This window comes from Lepisosteus platostomus, chromosome 8 (genome assembly GCF_059453375.1).
Source record: "Lepisosteus platostomus isolate fLepPlt1 chromosome 8, fLepPlt1.hap1, whole genome shotgun sequence".
In the NCBI taxonomy this organism is placed as follows: domain Eukaryota; kingdom Metazoa; phylum Chordata; class Actinopteri; order Semionotiformes; family Lepisosteidae; genus Lepisosteus; species Lepisosteus platostomus.
This window is the reverse complement of record NC_142618.1, coordinates 34,454,463-34,475,247: the sequence shown is the minus strand read 5'-3', so window position 1 is coordinate 34,475,247 and position 20,785 is coordinate 34,454,463.

The following is a 20,785-nucleotide window of genomic DNA, read 5'->3' as shown; positions in this document are numbered from 1 at the left end:
TATTTCTGCTGAAAAACATGTTTTGACACTTTCAGCACACTGGGGTTAAGATCTGAGTGTGTGGGCTCTTCTGAGCCTTGTTGCTACATGGGGATTCAGTTGTCTGAAAAAACGCGTTTATTTCGGGCTGAAAAACACGTTTTGAAAAGTGTACTGTTACTGCCCCATAACTTACATGGGGTTGACCAAACTTGCAGAAACATGTTTATTTCTGCTGAAAAACATGTTTTGACACTTTCAGCACACTGGGGTTAAGATCTGAGTGTGTGGGCTCTTCTGAGCCTTGTTGCTACATGGGGATTCAGTTGTCTGAAAAAACGCGTTTATTTCGGGCTGAAAAACACGTTTTGAAAAGTGTACTGTTACTGCCCCATAACTTACATGGGGTTGACCAAACTTGCAGAAACATGTTTATTTCTGCTGAAAAACATGTTTTGACACTTTCAGCACACTGGGGTTAAGATCTGAGTGTGTGGGCTCTTCTGAGCCTTACTGCTACATGGGGATTCTGTTGTCAGAAAAAACGCGTTTATTTCGGGCTGAAAAACACGTTTTGCAGAGTGTACTGTTACTGCCCCATAACTTACATGGGGTTGACCAAACTTGCAGAAACATGTTTATTTCTGCTGAAAAACACGTTTTGACCCTTTCTGCACACTGGGGTTAAGATCTGAGTGTGTGGGCTCTTCTGAGCCTTGCTGCTACATGGGTATTCAGTTGTCTGAAAAAACGCGTTTATTTCGGGCTGAAAAACACGTTTTGAAAAGTGTACTGTTACTGCCCCATAACTTACATGGGGTTGACCAAACTTGCAGAAAAATGTTTATTTCTGCTGAAAAACATGTTTTGACACTTTCAGCACACTGGGGTTAAGATCTGAGTGTGTGGGCTCTTCTGAGCCTTGCTGCTACATGGGGATTCAGTTGTCTGAAAAAACGCGTTTATTTCGGGCTGAAAAACACGTTTTGCAGAGTGTACTGTTACTGCCCCATAACTTACATGGGGTTGACCAAACTTGCAGAAACATGTTTATTTCTGCTGAAAAACACGTTTTGACCCTTTCTGCACACTGGGGTTAAGATCTGAGTGTGTGGGCTCTTCTGAGCCTTGCTGCTACATGGGTATTCAGTTGTCTGAAAAAACGCGTTTATTTCGGGCTGAAAAACACGTTTTGAAAAGTGTACTGTTACTGCCCCATAACTTACATGGGGTTGACCAAACTTGCAGAAACATGTTTATTTCTGCTGAAAAACATGTTTTGACACTTTCAGCACACTGGGGTTAAGATCTGAGTGTGTGGGCTCTTCTGAGCCTTGTTGCTACATGGGTATTCAGTTGTCTGAAAAAACGCGTTTATTTCGGGCTGAAAAACACGTTTTGAAAAGTGTACTGTTACTGCCCCATAACTTACATGGGGTTGACCAAACTTGCAGAAACATGTTTATTTCTACTGAAAAACATGTTTTGACACTTTCAGCACACTGGGGTTAAGAGCTGAGTGTGTGGGCTCTTCTGAGCCTTGCTGCTACATGGGTATTCAGTTGTCTGAAAAAACGCGTTTATTTCGGGCTGAAAAACACGTTTTGAAAAGTGTACTGTTACTGCCCCATAACTTACATGGGGTTGACCAAACTTGCAGAAACATGTTTATTTCTGCTGAAAAACATGTTTTGACACTTTCAGCACACTGGGGTTAAGATCTGAGTGTGTGGGCTCTTCTGAGCCTTGTTGCTACATGGGGATTCAGTTGTCTGAAAAAACGCGTTTATTTCGGGCTGAAAAACACGTTTTGAAAAGTGTACTGTTACTGCCCCATAACTTACATGGGGTTGACCAAACTTGCAGAAACATGTTTATTTCTGCTGAAAAACATGTTTTGACACTTTCAGCACACTGGGGTTAAGATCTGAGTGTGTGGGCTCTTCTGAGCCTTGCTGCTACATGGGTATTCAGTTGTCTGAAAAAACGCGTTTATTTCGGGCTGAAAAACACGTTTTGAAAAGTGTACTGTTACTGCCCCATAACTTACATGGGGTTGACCAAACTTGCAGAAACATGTTTATTTCTGCTGAAAAACATGTTTTGAACCTTTCTGCACACTGGGGTTAAGATCTGAGTGTGTGGGCTCTTCTGAGCCTTGCTGCTACATGGGGATTCAGTTGTCTGAAAAAACGCGTTTATTTCGGGCTGAAAAACACGTTTTGAAAAGTGTACTGTTACTGCCCCATAACTTACATGGGGTTGACCAAACTTGCAGAAACATGTTTATTTCTGCTGAAAAACATGTTTTGACACTTTCAGCACACTGGGGTTAAGATCTGAGTGTGTGGGCTCTTCTGAGCCTTGCTGCTACATGGGTATTCAGTTGTCTGAAAAAACGCGTTTATTTCGGGCTGAAAAACACGTTTTGAAAAGTGTACTGTTACTGCCCCATAACTTACATGGGGTTGACCAAACTTGCAGAAACATGTTTATTTCTGCTGAAAAACACGTTTTGACCCTTTCTGCACACTGGGGTTAAGATCTGAGTGTGTGGGCTCTTCTGAGCCTTGCTGCTACATGGGTATTCAGTTGTCTGAAAAAACGCGTTTATTTCGGGCTGAAAAACACGTTTTGAAAAGTGTACTGTTACTGCCCCATAACTTACATGGGGTTGACCAAACTTGCAGAAACATGTTTATTTCTGCTGAAAAACATGTTTTGACACTTTCAGCACACTGGGGTTAAGATCTGAGTGTGTGGGCTCTTCTGAGCCTTGCTGCTACATGGGGATTCAGTTGTCTGAAAAAACGCGTTTATTTCGGGCTGAAAAACACGTTTTGCAGAGTGTACTGTTACTGCCCCATAACTTACATGGGGTTGACCAAACTTGCAGAAACATGTTTATTTCTGCTGAAAAACACGTTTTGACCCTTTCTGCACACTGGGGTTAAGATCTGAGTGTGTGGGCTCTTCTGAGCCTTGCTGCTACATGGGTATTCAGTTGTCTGAAAAAACGCGTTTATTTCGGGCTGAAAAACACGTTTTGAAAAGTGTACTGTTACTGCCCCATAACTTACATGGGGTTGACCAAACTTGCAGAAACATGTTTATTTCTGCTGAAAAACATGTTTTGACACTTTCAGCACACTGGGGTTAAGATCTGAGTGTGTGGGCTCTTCTGAGCCTTGTTGCTACATGGGGATTCAGTTGTCTGAAAAAACGCGTTTATTTCGGGCTGAAAAACACGTTTTGAAAAGTGTACTGTTACTGCCCCATAACTTACATGGGGTTGACCAAACTTGCAGAAACATGTTTATTTCTGCTGAAAAACATGTTTTGACACTTTCAGCACACTGGGGTTAAGATCTGAGTGTGTGGGCTCTTCTGAGCCTTACTGCTACATGGGGATTCAGTTGTCTGAAAAAACGCGTTTATTTCGGGCTGAAAAACACGTTTTGCAGAGTGTACTGTTACTGCCCCATAACTTACATGGGGTTGACCAAACTTGCAGAAACATGTTTATTTCTGCTGAAAAACACGTTTTGACCCTTTCTGCACACTGGGGTTAAGATCTGAGTGTGTGGGCTCTTCTGAGCCTTGCTGCTACATGGGTATTCAGTTGTCTGAAAAAACGCGTTTATTTCGGGCTGAAAAACACGTTTTGAAAAGTGTACTGTTACTGCCCCATAACTTACATGGGGTTGACCAAACTTGCAGAAACATGTTTATTTCTGCTGAAAAACATGTTTTGACACTTTCAGCACACTGGGGTTAAGATCTGAGTGTGTGGGCTCTTCTGAGCCTTGCTGCTACATGGGGATTCAGTTGTCTGAAAAAACGCGTTTATTTCGGGCTGAAAAACACGTTTTGCAGAGTGTACTGTTACTGCCCCATAACTTACATGGGGTTGACCAAACTTGCAGAAACATGTTTATTTCTGCTGAAAAACACGTTTTGACCCTTTCTGCACACTGGGGTTAAGATCTGAGTGTGTGGGCTCTTCTGAGCCTTGCTGCTACATGGGTATTCAGTTGTCTGAAAAAACGCGTTTATTTCGGGCTGAAAAACACGTTTTGAAAAGTGTACTGTTACTGCCCCATAACTTACATGGGGTTGACCAAACTTGCAGAAACATGTTTATTTCTGCTGAAAAACATGTTTTGACACTTTCAGCACACTGGGGTTAAGATCTGAGTGTGTGGGCTCTTCTGAGCCTTGTTGCTACATGGGTATTCAGTTGTCTGAAAAAACGCGTTTATTTCGGGCTGAAAAACACGTTTTGAAAAGTGTACTGTTACTGCCCCATAACTTACATGGGGTTGACCAAACTTGCAGAAACATGTTTATTTCTGCTGAAAAACATGTTTTGACACTTTCAGCACACTGGGGTTAAGAGCTGAGTGTGTGGGCTCTTCTGAGCCTTGCTGCTACATGGGTATTCAGTTGTCTGAAAAAACGCGTTTATTTCGGGCTGAAAAACACGTTTTGAAAAGTGTACTGTTACTGCCCCATAACTTACATGGGGTTAACCAAACTTGCAGAAACATGTTTATTTCTGCTGAAAAACATGTTTTGACACTTTCAGCACACTGGGGTTAAGATCTGAGTGTGTGGGCTCTTCTGAGCCTTGTTGCTACATGGGGATTCAGTTGTCTGAAAAAACGCGTTTATTTCGGGCTGAAAAACACGTTTTGAAAAGTGTACTGTTACTGCCCCATAACTTACATGGGGTTGACCAAACTTGCAGAAACATGTTTATTTCTGCTGAAAAACATGTTTTGACACTTTCAGCACACTGGGGTTAAGATCTGAGTGTGTGGGCTCTTCTGAGCCTTGCTGCTACATGGGTATTCAGTTGTCTGAAAAAACGCGTTTATTTCGGGCTGAAAAACACGTTTTGAAAAGTGTACTGTTACTGCCCCATAACTTACATGGGGTTGACCAAACTTGCAGAAACATGTTTATTTCTGCTGAAAAACATGTTTTGAACCTTTCTGCACACTGGGGTTAAGATCTGAGTGTGTGGGCTCTTCTGAGCCTTGCTGCTACATGGGGATTCAGTTGTCTGAAAAAACGCGTTTATTTCGGGCTGAAAAACACGTTTTGCAGAGTGTACTGTTACTGCCCCATAACTTACATGGGGTTGACCAAACTTGCAGAAACATGTTTATTTCTGCTGAAAAACATGTTTTGACACTTTCAGCACACTGGGGTTAAGATCTGAGTGTGTGGGCTCTTCTGAGCCTTGTTGCTACATGGGGATTCAGTTGTCTGAAAAAACGCGTTTATTTCGGGCTGAAAAACACGTTTTGAAAAGTGTACTGTTACTGCCCCATAACTTACATGGGGTTGACCAAACTTGCAGAAACATGTTTATTTCTGCTGAAAAACATGTTTTGACACTTTCAGCACACTGGGGTTAAGATCTGAGTGTGTGGGCTCTTCTGAGCCTTGTTGCTACATGGGGATTCAGTTGTCTGAAAAAACGCGTTTATTTCGGGCTGAAAAACACGTTTTGAAAAGTGTACTGTTACTGCCCCATAACTTACATGGGGTTGACCAAACTTGCAGAAACATGTTTATTTCTGCTGAAAAACATGTTTTGACACTTTCAGCACACTGGGGTTAAGATCTGAGTGTGTGGGCTCTTCTGAGCCTTGCTGCTACATGGGGATTCAGTTGTCTGAAAAAACGCGTTTATTTCGGGCTGAAAAACACGTTTTGCAGAGTGTACTGTTACTGCCCCATAACTTACATGGGGTTGACCAAACTTGCAGAAACATGTTTATTTCTGCTGAAAAACACGTTTTGACCCTTTCTGCACACTGGGGTTAAGATCTGAGTGTGTGGGCTCTTCTGAGCCTTGCTGCTACATGGGTATTCAGTTGTCTGAAAAAACGCGTTTATTTCGGGCTGAAAAACACGTTTTGAAAAGTGTACTGTTACTGCCCCATAACTTACATGGGGTTGACCAAACTTGCAGAAACATGTTTATTTCTGCTGAAAAACATGTTTTGACACTTTCAGCACACTGGGGTTAAGAGCTGAGTGTGTGGGCTCTTCTGAGCCTTGCTGCTACATGGGTATTCAGTTGTCTGAAAAAACGCGTTTATTTCGGGCTGAAAAACACGTTTTGAAAAGTGTACTGTTACTGCCCCATAACTTACATGGGGTTGACCAAACTTGCAGAAACATGTTTATTTCTCTGAAAAACATGTTTTGACACTTTCAGCACACTGGGGTTAAGATCTGAGTGTGTGGGCTCTTCTGAGCCTTGCTGCTACATGGGTATTCAGTTGTCTGAAAAAACGCGTTTATTTCGGGCTGAAAAACACGTTTTGAAAAGTGTACTGTTACTGCCCCATAACTTACATGGGGTTGACCAAACTTGCAGAAACATGTTTATTTCTGCTGAAAAACATGTTTTGAACCTTTCTGCACACTGGGGTTAAGATCTGAGTGTGTGGGCTCTTCTGAGCCTTGCTGCTACATGGGGATTCAGTTGTCTGAAAAAACGCGTTTATTTCGGGCTGAAAAACACGTTTTGCAGAGTGTACTGTTACTGCCCCATAACTTACATGGGGTTGACCAAACTTGCAGAAACATGTTTATTTCTGCTGAAAAACATGTTTTGACCCTTTCAGCACACTGGGGTTAAGATCTGAGTGTGTGGGCTCTTCTGAGCCTTGTTGCTACATGGGGATTCAGTTGTCTGAAAAAACGCGTTTATTTCGGCTGAAAAACACGTTTTGAAAAGTGTACTGTTACTGCCCCATAACTTACATGGGGTTGACCAAACTTGCAGAAACATGTTTATTTCTGCTGAAAAACATGTTTTGACACTTTCAGCACACTGGGGTTAAGATCTGAGTGTGTGGGCTCTTCTGAGCCTTGTTGCTACATGGGGATTCAGTTGTCTGAAAAAACGCGTTTATTTCGGGCTGAAAAACACGTTTTGAAAAGTGTACTGTTACTGCCCCATAACTTACATGGGGTTGACCAAACTTGCAGAAACATGTTTATTTCTGCTGAAAAACATGTTTTGACACTTTCAGCACACTGGGGTTAAGATCTGAGTGTGTGGGCTCTTCTGAGCCTTGCTGCTACATGGGGATTCAGTTGTCTGAAAAAACGCGTTTATTTCGGGCTGAAAAACACGTTTTGCAGAGTGTACTGTTACTGCCCCATAACTTACATGGGGTTGACCAAACTTGCAGAAACATGTTTATTTCTGCTGAAAAACACGTTTTGACCCTTTCTGCACACTGGGGTTAAGATCTGAGTGTGTGGGCTCTTCTGAGCCTTGCTGCTACATGGGTATTCAGTTGTCTGAAAAAACGCGTTTATTTCGGGCTGAAAAACACGTTTTGAAAAGTGTACTGTTACTGCCCCATAACTTACATGGGGTTGACCAAACTTGCAGAAACATGTTTATTTCTGCTGAAAAACATGTTTTGACACTTTCAGCACACTGGGGTTAAGATCTGAGTGTGTGGGCTCTTCTGAGCCTTGCTGCTACATGGGTATTCAGTTGTCTGAAAAAACGCGTTTATTTCGGGCTGAAAAACACGTTTTGAAAAGTGTACTGTTACTGCCCCATAACTTACATGGGGTTGACCAAACTTGCAGAAACATGTTTATTTCTGCTGAAAAACATGTTTTGACACTTTCAGCACACTGGGGTTAAGATCTGAGTGTGTGGGCTCTTCTGAGCCTTGTTGCTACATGGGGATTCAGTTGTCTGAAAAAACGCGTTTATTTCGGGCTGAAAAACACGTTTTGAAAAGTGTACTGTTACTGCCCCATAACTTACATGGGGTTGACCAAACTTGCAGAAACATGTTTATTTCTGCTGAAAAACATGTTTTGACACTTTCAGCACACTGGGGTTAAGATCTGAGTGTGTGGGCTCTTCTGAGCCTTGCTGCTACATGGGGATTCAGTTGTCTGAAAAAACGCGTTTATTTCGGGCTGAAAAACACGTTTTGCAGAGTGTACTGTTACTGCCCCATAACTTACATGGGATTGACCAAACTTGCAGAAACATGTTTATTTCTGCTGAAAAACACGTTTTGACCCTTTCTGCACACTGGGGTTAAGAGCTGAGTGTGTGGGCTCTTCTGAGACTTGCTGCTACATGGGTATTCAGTTGTCTGAAAAAACGCGTTTATTTCGGGCTGAAAAACACGTTTTGAAAAGTGTACTGTTACTGCCCCATAACTTACATGGGGTTGACCAAACTTGCAGAAACATGTTTATTTCTGCTGAAAAACATGTTTTGACACTTTCAGCACACTGGGGTTAAGATCTGAGTGTGTGGGCTCTTCTGAGCCTTGTTGCTACATGGGGATTCAGTTGTCTGAAAAAACGCGTTTATTTCGGGCTGAAAAACACGTTTTGAAAAGTGTTCTGTTACTGCCCCATAACTTACATGGGGTTGACCAAACTTGCAGAAACATGTTTATTTCTGCTGAAAAACATGTTTTGACACTTTCAGCACACTGGGGTTAAGATCTGAGTGTGTGGGCTCTTCTGAGCCTTGCTGCTACATGGGTATTCAGTTGTCTGAAAAAACGCGTTTATTTCGGGCTGAAAAACACGTTTTGAAAAGTGTGCTGTTACTGCCCCATAACTTACATGGGGTTGACCAAACTTGCAGAAACATGTTTATTTCTGCTGAAAAACATGTTTTGAACCTTTCTGCACACTGGGGTTAAGATCTGAGTGTGTGGGCTCTTCTGAGGCTTGCTGCTACATGGGGATTCAGTTGTCTGAAAAAACGCGTTTATTTCGGGCTGAAAAACACGTTTTGCAGAGTGTACTGTTACTGCCCCATAACTTACATGGGGTTGACCAAACTTGCAGAAACATGTTTATTTCTGCTGAAAAACATGTTTTGACACTTTCAGCACACTGGGGTTAAGATCTGAGTGTGTGGGCTTTTCTGAGCCTTGTTGCTACATGGGGATTCAGTTGTCTGAAAAAACGCGTTTATTTCGGGCTGAAAAACACGTTTTGAAAAGTGTACTGTTACTGCCCCATAACTTACATGGGGTTGACCAAACTTGCAGAAACATGTTTATTTCTGCTGAAAAACATGTTTTGACACTTTCAGCACACTGGGGTTAAGATCTGAGTGTGTGGGCTCTTCTGAGCCTTGCTGCTACATGGGGATTCAGTTGTCTGAAAAAACGCGTTTATTTCGGGCTGAAAAACACGTTTTGAAAAGTGTACTGTTACTGCCCCATAACTTACATGGGGTTGACCAAACTTGCAGAAACATGTTTATTTCTGCTGAAAAACATGTTTTGACACTTTCAGCACACTGGGGTTAAGATCTGAGTGTGTGGGCTCTTCTGAGCCTTGTTGCTACATGGGGATTCAGTTGTCTGAAAAAACGCGTTTATTTCGGGCTGAAAAACACGTTTTGAAAAGTGTACTGTTACTGCCCCATAACTTACATGGGGTTGACCAAACTTGCAGAAACATGTTTATTTCTGCTGAAAAACATGTTTTGACACTTTCAGCACACTGGGGTTAAGATCTGAGTGTGTGGGCTCTTCTGAGCCTTGTTGCTACATGGGGATTCAGTTGTCTGAAAAAACGCGTTTATTTCGGGCTGAAAAACACGTTTTGAAAAGTGTACTGTTACTGCCCCATAACTTACATGGGGTTGACCAAACTTGCAGAAACATGTTTATTTCTGCTGAAAAACATGTTTTGACACTTTCAGCACACTGGGGTTAAGATCTGAGTGTGTGGGCTCTTCTGAGCCTTGTTGCTACATGGGGATTCAGTTGTCTGAAAAAACGCGTTTATTTCGGGCTGAAAAACACGTTTTGAAAAGTGTACTGTTACTGCCCCATAACTTACATGGGGTTGACCAAACTTGCAGAAACATGTTTATTTCTGCTGAAAAACATGTTTTGACACTTTCAGCACACTGGGGTTAAGATCTGAGTGTGTGGGCTCTTCTGAGCCTTGCTGCTACATGGGGATTCAGTTGTCTGAAAAAACGCGTTTATTTCGGGCTGAAAAACACGTTTTGCAGAGTGTACTGTTACTGCCCCATAACTTACATGGGGTTGACCAAACTTGCAGAAACATGTTTATTTCTGCTGAAAAACACGTTTTGACCCTTTCTGCACACTGGGGTTAAGATCTGAGTGTGTGGGCTCTTCTGAGCCTTGCTGCTACATGGGTATTCAGTTGTCTGAAAAAACGCGTTTATTTCGGGCTGAAAAACACGTTTTGAAAAGTGTACTGTTACTGCCCCATAACTTACATGGGGTTGACCAAACTTGCAGAAACATGTTTATTTCTGCTGAAAAACATGTTTTGACACTTTCAGCACACTGGGGTTAAGATCTGAGTGTGTGGGCTCTTCTGAGCCTTGTTGCTACATGGGGATTCAGTTGTCTGAAAAAACGCGTTTATTTCGGGCTGAAAAACACGTTTTGAAAAGTGTACTGTTACTGCCCCATAACTTACATGGGGTTGACCAAACTTGCAGAAACATGTTTATTTCTGCTGAAAAACATGTTTTGACACTTTCAGCACACTGGGGTTAAGATCTGAGTGTGTGGGCTCTTCTGAGCCTTGCTGCTACATGGGGATTCAGTTGTCTGAAAAAACGCGTTTATTTCGGGCTGAAAAACACGTTTTGCAGAGTGTACTGTTACTGCCCCATAACTTACATGGGATTGACCAAACTTGCAGAAACATGTTTATTTCTGCTGAAAAACACGTTTTGACCCTTTCTGCACACTGGGGTTAAGAGCTGAGTGTGTGGGCTCTTCTGAGACTTGCTGCTACATGGGTATTCAGTTGTCTGAAAAAACGCGTTTATTTCGGGCTGAAAAACACGTTTTGAAAAGTGTACTGTTACTGCCCCATAACTTACATGGGGTTGACCAAACTTGCAGAAACATGTTTATTTCTGCTGAAAAACATGTTTTGACACTTTCAGCACACTGGGGTTAAGATCTGAGTGTGTGGGCTCTTCTGAGCCTTGTTGCTACATGGGGATTCAGTTGTCTGAAAAAACGCGTTTATTTCGGGCTGAAAAACACGTTTTGAAAAGTGTACTGTTACTGCCCCATAACTTACATGGGGTTGACCAAACTTGCAGAAACATGTTTATTTCTGCTGAAAAACATGTTTTGACACTTTCAGCACACTGGGGTTAAGATCTGAGTGTGTGGGCTCTTCTGAGCCTTGCTGCTACATGGGTATTCAGTTGTCTGAAAAAACGCGTTTATTTCGGGCTGAAAAAAACGTTTTGAAAAGTGTACTGTTACTGCCCCATAACTTACATGGGGTTGACCAAACTTGCAGAAACATGTTTATTTCTGCTGAAAAACATGTTTTGACACTTTCAGCACACTGGGGTTAAGATCTGAGTGTGTGGGCTCTTCTGAGCCTTGTTGCTACATGGGGATTCAGTTGTCTGAAAAAAACGCGTTTATTTCGGGCTGAAAAACACGTTTTGAAAAGTGTACTGTTACTGCCCCATAACTTACATGGGGTTGACCAAACTTGCAGAAACATGTTTATTTCTGCTGAAAAACATGTTTTGACACTTTCAGCACACTGGGGTTAAGATCTGAGTGTGTGGGCTCTTCTGAGCCTTGTTGCTACATGGGGATTCAGTTGTCTGAAAAAACGCGTTTATTTCGGGCTGAAAAACACGTTTTGAAAAGTGTACTGTTACTGCCCCATAACTTACATGGGGTTGACCAAACTTGCAGAAACATGTTTATTTCTGCTGAAAAACATGTTTTGACACTTTCAGCACACTGGGGTTAAGATCTGAGTGTGTGGGCTCTTCTGAGCCTTGCTGCTACATGGGGATTCAGTTGTCTGAAAAAACGCGTTTATTTCGGGCTGAAAAACACGTTTTGCAGAGTGTACTGTTACTGCCCCATAACTTACATGGGATTGACCAAACTTGCAGAAACATGTTTATTTCTGCTGAAAAACACGTTTTGACCCTTTCTGCACACTGGGGTTAAGAGCTGTGTGTGTGGGCTCTTCTGAGACTTGCTGCTACATGGGTATTCAGTTGTCTGAAAAAACGCGTTTATTTCGGGCTGAAAAACACGTTTTGAAAAGTGTACTGTTACTGCCCCATAACTTACATGGGGTTGACCAAACTTGCAGAAACATGTTTATTTCTGCTGAAAAACATGTTTTGAACCTTTCTGCACACTGGGGTTAAGATCTGAGTGTGTGGGCTCTTCTGAGCCTTGCTGCTACATGGGGATTCAGTTGTCTGAAAAAACGCGTTTATTTCGGGCTGAAAAACACGTTTTGAAAAGTGTACTGTTACTGCCCCATAACTTACATGGGGTTGACCAAACTTGCAGAAACATGTTTATTTCTGCTGAAAAACATGTTTTGACACTTTCAGCACACTGGGGTTAAGATCTGAGTGTGTGGGCTCTTCTGAGCCTTGCTGCTACATGGGGATTCAGTTGTCTGAAAAAACGCGTTTATTTCGGGCTGAAAAACACGTTTTGCAGAGTGTACTGTTACTGCCCCATAACTTACATGGGGTTGACCAAACTTGCAGAAACGTTTATTTCTGCTGAAAAACACGTTTTGACCCTTTCTGCACACTGGGGTTAAGATCTGAGTGTGTGGGCTCTTCTGAGCCTTGCTGCTACATGGGTATTCAGTTGTCTGAAAAAACGCGTTTATTTCGGGCTGAAAAACACGTTTTGAAAAGTGTACTGTTACTGCCCCATAACTTACATGGGGTTGACCAAACTTGCAGAAACATGTTTATTTCTGCTGAAAAACATGTTTTGACACTTTCAGCACACTGGGGTTAAGATCTGAGTGTGTGGGCTCTTCTGAGCCTTGTTGCTACATGGGGATTCAGTTGTCTGAAAAAACGCGTTTATTTCGGGCTGAAAAACACGTTTTGCAGAGTGTACTGTTACTGCCCCATAACTTACATGGGGTTGACCAAACTTGCAGAAACATGTTTATTTCTGCTGAAAAACACGTTTTGACCCTTTCTGCACACTGGGGTTAAGATCTGAGTGTGTGGGCTCTTCTGAGCCTTGCTGCTACATGGGTATTCAGTTGTCTGAAAAAACGCGTTTATTTCGGGCTGAAAAACACGTTTTGAAAAGTGTACTGTTACTGCCCCATAACTTACATGGGGTTGACCAAACTTGCAGAAACATGTTTATTTCTGCTGAAAAACATGTTTTGAACCTTTCTGCACACTGGGGTTAAGATCTGAGTGTGTGGGCTCTTCTGAGCCTTGCTGCTACATGGGGATTCAGTTGTCTGAAAAAACGCGTTTATTTCGGGCTGAAAAACACGTTTTGCAGAGTGTACTGTTACTGCCCCATAACTTACATGGGGTTGACCAAACTTGCAGAAACATGTTTATTTCTGCTGAAAAACATGTTTTGACACTTTCAGCACACTGGGGTTAAGATCTGAGTGTGTGGGCTCTTCTGAGCCTTGTTGCTACATGGGGATTCAGTTGTCTGAAAAAACGCGTTTATTTCGGGCTGAAAAACACGTTTTGAAAAGTGTACTGTTACTGCCCCATAACTTACATGGGGTTGACCAAACTTGCAGAAACATGTTTATTTCTGCTGAAAAACATGTTTTGACACTTTCAGCACACTGGGGTTAAGATCTGAGTGTGTGGGCTCTTCTGAGCCTTGCTGCTACATGGGGATTCAGTTGTCTGAAAAAACGCGTTTATTTCGGGCTGAAAAACACGTTTTGCAGAGTGTACTGTTACTGCCCCATAACTTACATGGGGTTGACCAAACTTGCAGAAACATGTTTATTTCTGCTGAAAAACACGTTTTGACCCTTTCTGCACACTGGGGTTAAGATCTGAGTGTGTGGGCTCTTCTGAGCCTTGCTGCTACATGGGTATTCAGTTGTCTGAAAAAACGCGTTTATTTCGGGCTGAAAAACACGTTTTGAAAAGTGTACTGTTACTGCCCCATAACTTACATGGGGTTGACCAAACTTGCAGAAACATGTTTATTTCTGCTGAAAAACATGTTTTGACACTTTCAGCACACTGGGGTTAAGATCTGAGTGTGTGGGCTCTTCTGAGCCTTGTTGCTACATGGGGATTCAGTTGTCTGAAAAAACGCGTTTATTTCGGGCTGAAAAACACGTTTTGAAAAGTGTACTGTTACTGCCCCATAACTTACATGGGGTTGACCAAACTTGCAGAAACATGTTTATTTCTGCTGAAAAACATGTTTTGACACTTTCAGCACACTGGGGTTAAGATCTGAGTGTGTGGGCTCTTCTGAGCCTTGCTGCTACATGGGGATTCAGTTGTCTGAAAAAACGCGTTTATTTCGGGCTGAAAAACACGTTTTGCAGAGTGTACTGTTACTGCCCCATAACTTACATGGGGTTGACCAAACTTGCAGAAACATGTTTATTTCTGCTGAAAAACACGTTTTGACCCTTTCTGCACACTGGGGTTAAGATCTGAGTGTGTGGGCTCTTCTGAGCCTTGCTGCTACATGGGTATTCAGTTGTCTGAAAAAACGCGTTTATTTCGGGCTGAAAAACACGTTTTGAAAAGTGTACTGTTACTGCCCCATAACTTACATGGGGTTGACCAAACCTGCAGAAACATGTTTATTTCTGCTGAAAAACATGTTTTGACACTTTCAGCACACTGGGGTTAAGATCTGAGTGTGTGGGCTCTTCTGAGCCTTGCTGCTACATGGGTATTCAGTTGTCTGAAAAAACGCGTTTATTTCGGGCTGAAAAACACGTTTTGAAAAGTGTGCTGTTACTGCCCCATAACTTACATGGGGTTGTCCAAACTTGCAGAAACATGTTTATTTCTGCTGAAAAACATGTTTTGAACCTTTCTGCACACTGGGGTTAAGATCTGAGTGTGTGGGCTCTTCTGAGCCTTGCTGCTACATGGGGATTCAGTTGTCTGAAAAAACGCGTTTATTTCGGGCTGAAAAACACGTTTTGCAGAGTGTACTGTTACTGCCCCATAACTTACATGGGGTTGACCAAACTTGCAGAAACATGTTTATTTCTGCTGAAAAACATGTTTTGACACTTTCAGCACACTGGGGTTAAGATCTGAGTGTGTGGGCTCTTCTGAGCCTTGTTGCTACATGGGGATTCAGTTGTCTGAAAAAACGCGTTTATTTCGGGCTGAAAAACACGTTTTGAAAAGTGTACTGTTACTGCCCCATAACTTACATGGGGTTGACCAAACTTGCAGAAACATGTTTATTTCTGCTGAAAAACATGTTTTGACACTTTCAGCACACTGGGGTTAAGATCTGAGTGTGTGGGCTCTTCTGAGCCTTGCTGCTACATGGGTATTCAGTTGTCTGAAAAAACGCGTTTATTTCGGGCTGAAAAACACGTTTTGAAAAGTGTACTGTTACTGCCCCATAACTTACATGGGGTTGACCAAACTTGCAGAAACATGTTTATTTCTGCTGAAAAACATGTTTTGACACTTTCAGCACACTGGGGTTAAGATCTGAGTGTGTGGGCTCTTCTGAGCCTTGTTGCTACATGGGGATTCAGTTGTCTGAAAAAACGCGTTTATTTCGGGCTGAAAAACACGTTTTGAAAAGTGTACTGTTACTGCCCCATAACTTACATGGGGTTGACCAAACTTGCAGAAACATGTTTATTTCTGCTGAAAAACATGTTTTGACACTTTCAGCACACTGGGGTTAAGATCTGAGTGTGTGGGCTCTTCTGAGCCTTGTTGCTACATGGGGATTCAGTTGTCTGAAAAAACGCGTTTATTTCGGGCTGAAAAACACGTTTTGAAAAGTGTACTGTTACTGCCCCATAACTTACATGGGGTTGACCAAACTTGCAGAAACATGTTTATTTCTGCTGAAAAACATGTTTTGACACTTTCAGCACACTGGGGTTAAGATCTGAGTGTGTGGGCTCTTCTGAGCCTTGCTGCTACATGGGGATTCAGTTGTCTGAAAAAACGCGTTTATTTCGGGCTGAAAAACACGTTTTGCAGAGTGTACTGTTACTGCCCCATAACTTACATGGGATTGACCAAACTTGCAGAAACATGTTTATTTCTGCTGAAAAACACGTTTTGACCCTTTCTGCACACTGGGGTTAAGAGCTGTGTGTGTGGGCTCTTCTGAGACTTGCTGCTACATGGGTATTCAGTTGTCTGAAAAAACGCGTTTATTTCGGGCTGAAAAACACGTTTTGAAAAGTGTACTGTTACTGCCCCATAACTTACATGGGGTTGACCAAACTTGCAGAAACATGTTTATTTCTGCTGAAAAACATGTTTTGACACTTTCAGCACACTGGGGTTAAGATCTGAGTGTGTGGGCTCTTCTGAGCCTTGCTGCTACATGGGGATTCAGTTGTCTGAAAAAACGCGTTTATTTCGGGCTGAAAAACACGTTTTGCAGAGTGTACTGTTACTGCCCCATAACTTACATGGGGTTGACCAAACTTGCAGAAACATGTTTATTTCTGCTGAAAAACACGTTTTGACCCTTTCTGCACACTGGGGTTAAGATCTGAGTGTGTGGGCTCTTCTGAGCCTTGCTGCTACATGGGTATTCAGTTGTCTGAAAAAACGCGTTTATTTCGGGCTGAAAAACACGTTTTGAAAAGTGTACTGTTACTGCCCCATAACTTACATGGGGTTGACCAAACTTGCAGAAACATGTTTATTTCTGCTGAAAAACATGTTTTGACACTTTCAGCACACTGGGGTTAAGATCTGAGTGTGTGGGCTCTTCTGAGCCTTGTTGCTACATGGGGATTCAGTTGTCTGAAAAAACGCGTTTATTTCGGGCTGAAAAACACGTTTTGAAAAGTGTACTGTTACTGCCCCATAACTTACATGGGGTTGACCAAACTTGCAGAAACATGTTTATTTCTGCTGAAAAACATGTTTTGACACTTTCAGCACACTGGGGTTAAGATCTGAGTGTGTGGGCTCTTCTGAGCCTTGCTGCTACATGGGGATTCAGTTGTCTGAAAAAACGCGTTTATTTCGGGCTGAAAAACACGTTTTGCAGAGTGTACTGTTACTGCCCCATAACTTACATGGGATTGACCAAACTTGCAGAAACATGTTTATTTCTGCTGAAAAACACGTTTTGACCCTTTCTGCACACTGGGGTTAAGAGCTGAGTGTGTGGGCTCTTCTGAGACTTGCTGCTACATGGGTATTCAGTTGTCTGAAAAAACGCGTTTATTTCGGGCTGAAAAACACGTTTTGAAAAGTGTACTGTTACTGCCCCATAACTTACATGGGGTTGACCAAACTTGCAGAAACATGTTTATTTCTGCTGAAAAACATGTTTTGACACTTTCAGCACACTGGGGTTAAGATCTGAGTGTGTGGGCTCTTCTGAGCCTTGTTGCTACATGGGGATTCAGTTGTCTGAAAAAACGCGTTTATTTCGGGCTGAAAAACACGTTTTGAAAAGTGTACTGTTACTGCCCCATAACTTACATGGGGTTGACCAAACTTGCAGAAACATGTTTATTTCTGCTGAAAAACATGTTTTGACACTTTCAGCACACTGGGGTTAAGATCTGAGTGTGTGGGCTCTTCTGAGCCTTGCTGCTACATGGGTATTCAGTTGTCTGAAAAAACGCGTTTATTTCGGGCTGAAAAAAACGTTTTGAAAAGTGTACTGTTACTGCCCCATAACTTACATGGGGTTGACCAAACTTGCAGAAACATGTTTATTTCTGCTGAAAAACATGTTTTGACACTTTCAGCACACTGGGGTTAAGATCTGAGTGTGTGGGCTCTTCTGAGCCTTGTTGCTACATGGGGATTCAGTTGTCTGAAAAAAACGCGTTTATTTCGGGCTGAAAAACACGTTTTGAAAAGTGTACTGTTACTGCCCCATAACTTACATGGGGTTGACCAAACTTGCAGAAACATGTTTATTTCTGCTGAAAAACATGTTTTGAACCTTTCTGCACACTGGGGTTAAGATCTGAGTGTGTGGGCTCTTCTGAGCCTTGCTGCTACATGGGGATTCAGTTGTCTGAAAAAACGCGTTTATTTCGGGCTGAAAAACACGTTTTGAAAAGTGTACTGTTACTGCCCCATAACTTACATGGGGTTGACCAAACTTGCAGAAACATGTTTATTTCTGCTGAAAAACATGTTTTGACACTTTCAGCACACTGGGGTTAAGATCTGAGTGTGTGGGCTCTTCTGAGCCTTGCTGCTACATGGGGATTCAGTTGTCTGAAAAAACGCGTTTATTTCGGGCTGAAAAACACGTTTTGCAGAGTGTACTGTTACTGCCCCATAACTTACATGGGGTTGACCAAACTTGCAGAAACATGTTTATTTCTGCTGAAAAACACGTTTTGACCCTTTCTGCACACTGGGGTTAAGATCTGAGTGTGTGGGCTCTTCTGAGCCTTGCTGCTACATGGGTATTCAGTTGTCTGAAAAAACGCGTTTATTTCGGGCTGAAAAACACGTTTTGAAAAGTGTACTGTTACTGCCCCATAACTTACATGGGGTTGACCAAACTTGCAGAAACATGTTTATTTCTGCTGAAAAACATGTTTTGACACTTTCAGCACACTGGGGTTAAGATCTGAGTGTGTGGGCTCTTCTGAGCCTTGTTGCTACATGGGGATTCAGTTGTCTGAAAAAACGCGTTTATTTCGGGCTGAAAAACACGTTTTGAAAAGTGTACTGTTACTGCCCCATAACTTACATGGGGTTGACCAAACTTGCAGAAACATGTTTATTTCTGCTGAAAAACATGTTTTGACACTTTCAGCACACTGGGGTTAAGATCTGAGTGTGTGGGCTCTTCTGAGCCTTGTTGCTACATGGGGATTCAGTTGTCTGAAAAAACGCGTTTATTTCGGGCTGAAAAACACGTTTTGAAAAGTGTACTGTTACTGCCCCATAACTTACATGGGGTTGACCAAACTTGCAGAAACATGTTTATTTCTGCTGAAAAACATGTTTTGACACTTTCAGCACACTGGGGTTAAGATCTGAGTGTGTGGGCTCTTCTGAGCCTTGCTGCTACATGGGGATTCAGTTGTCTGAAAAAACGCGTTTATTTAGGGCTGAAAAACACGTTTTGCAGAGTGTACTGTTACTGCCCCATAACTTACATGGGGTTGACCAAACTTGCAGAAACATGTTTATTTCTGCTGAAAAACACGTTTTGACCCTTTCTGCACACTGGGGTTAAGATCTGAGTGTGTGGGCTCTTCTGAGCCTTGCTGCTACATGGGTATTCAGTTGTCTGAAAAAACGCGTTTATTTCGGGCTGAAAAACACGTTTTGAAAAGTGTACTGTTACTGCCCCATAACTTACATGGGGTTGACCAAACTTGCAGAAACATGTTTATTTCTGCTGAAAAACATGTTTTGACACTTTCAGCACACTGGGGTTAAGATCTGAGTGTGTGGGCTCTTCTGAGCCTTGTTGCTACATGGGGATTCAGTTGTCTGAAAAAACGCGTTTATTTCGGGCTGAAAAACACGTTTTGAAAAGTGTACTGTTACTGCCCCATAACTTACATGGGGTTGACCAGACTTGCAGAAACATGTTTATTTCTGCTGAAAAACATGTTTTGACACTTTCAGCACACTGGGGTTAAGATCTGAGTGTGTGGGCTCTTCTGAGCCTTGCTGCTACATGGGGATTCAGTTGTCTGAAAAAACGCGTTTATTTCGGGCTGAAAAACACGTTTTGCAGAGTGTACTGTTACTGCCCCATAACTTACATGGGGTTGACCAAACTTGCAGAAACATGTTTATTTCTGCTGAAAAACACGTTTTGACCCTTTCTGCACACTGGGGTTAAGATCTGAGTGTGTGGGCTCTTCTGAGCCTTGCTGCTACATGGGTATTCAGTTGTCTGAAAAAACGCGTTTATTTCGGGCTGAAAAACACGTTTTGAAAAGTGTACTGTTACTGCCCCATAACTTACATGGGGTTGACCAAACTTGCAGAAACATGTTTATTTCTGCTGAAAAACATGTTTTGACACTTTCAGCACACTGGGGTTAAGATCTGAGTGTGTGGGCTCTTCTGAGCCTTGTTGCTACATGGGGATTCAGTTGTCTGAAAAAACGCGTTTATTTCGGGCTGAAAAACACGTTTTGAAAAGTGTACTGTTACTGCCCCATAACTTACATGGGGTTGACCAAACTTGCAGAAACATGTTTATTTCTGCTGAAAAACATGTTTTGACACTTTCAGCACACTGGGGTTAAGATCTGAGTGTGTGGGCTCTTCTGAGCCTTGCTGCTACATGGGGATTCAGTTGTCTGAAAAAACGCGTTTATTTCGGGCTGAAAAACACGTTTTGCAGAGTGTACTGTTACTGCCCCATAACTTACATGGGGTTGACCAAACTTGCAGAAACATGTTTATTTCTGCTGAAAAACACGTTTTGACCCTTTCTGCACACTGGGGTTAAGATCTGAGTGTGTGGGCTCTTCTGAGCCTTGCTGCTACATGGGTATTCAGTTGTCTGAAAAAACGCGTTTATTTCGGGCTGAAAAACACGTTTTGAAAAGTGTACTGTTACTGCCCCATAACTTACATGGGGTTGACCAAACCTGCAGAAACATGTTTATTTCTGCTGAAAAACATGTTTTGACACTTTCAGCACACTGGGGTTAAGATCTGAGTGTGTGGGCTCTTCTGAGCCTTGCTGCTACATGGGTATTCAGTTGTCTGAAAAAACGCGTTTATTTCGGGCTGAAAAACACGTTTTGAAAAGTGTGCTGTTACTGCCCCATAACTTACATGGGGTTGTCC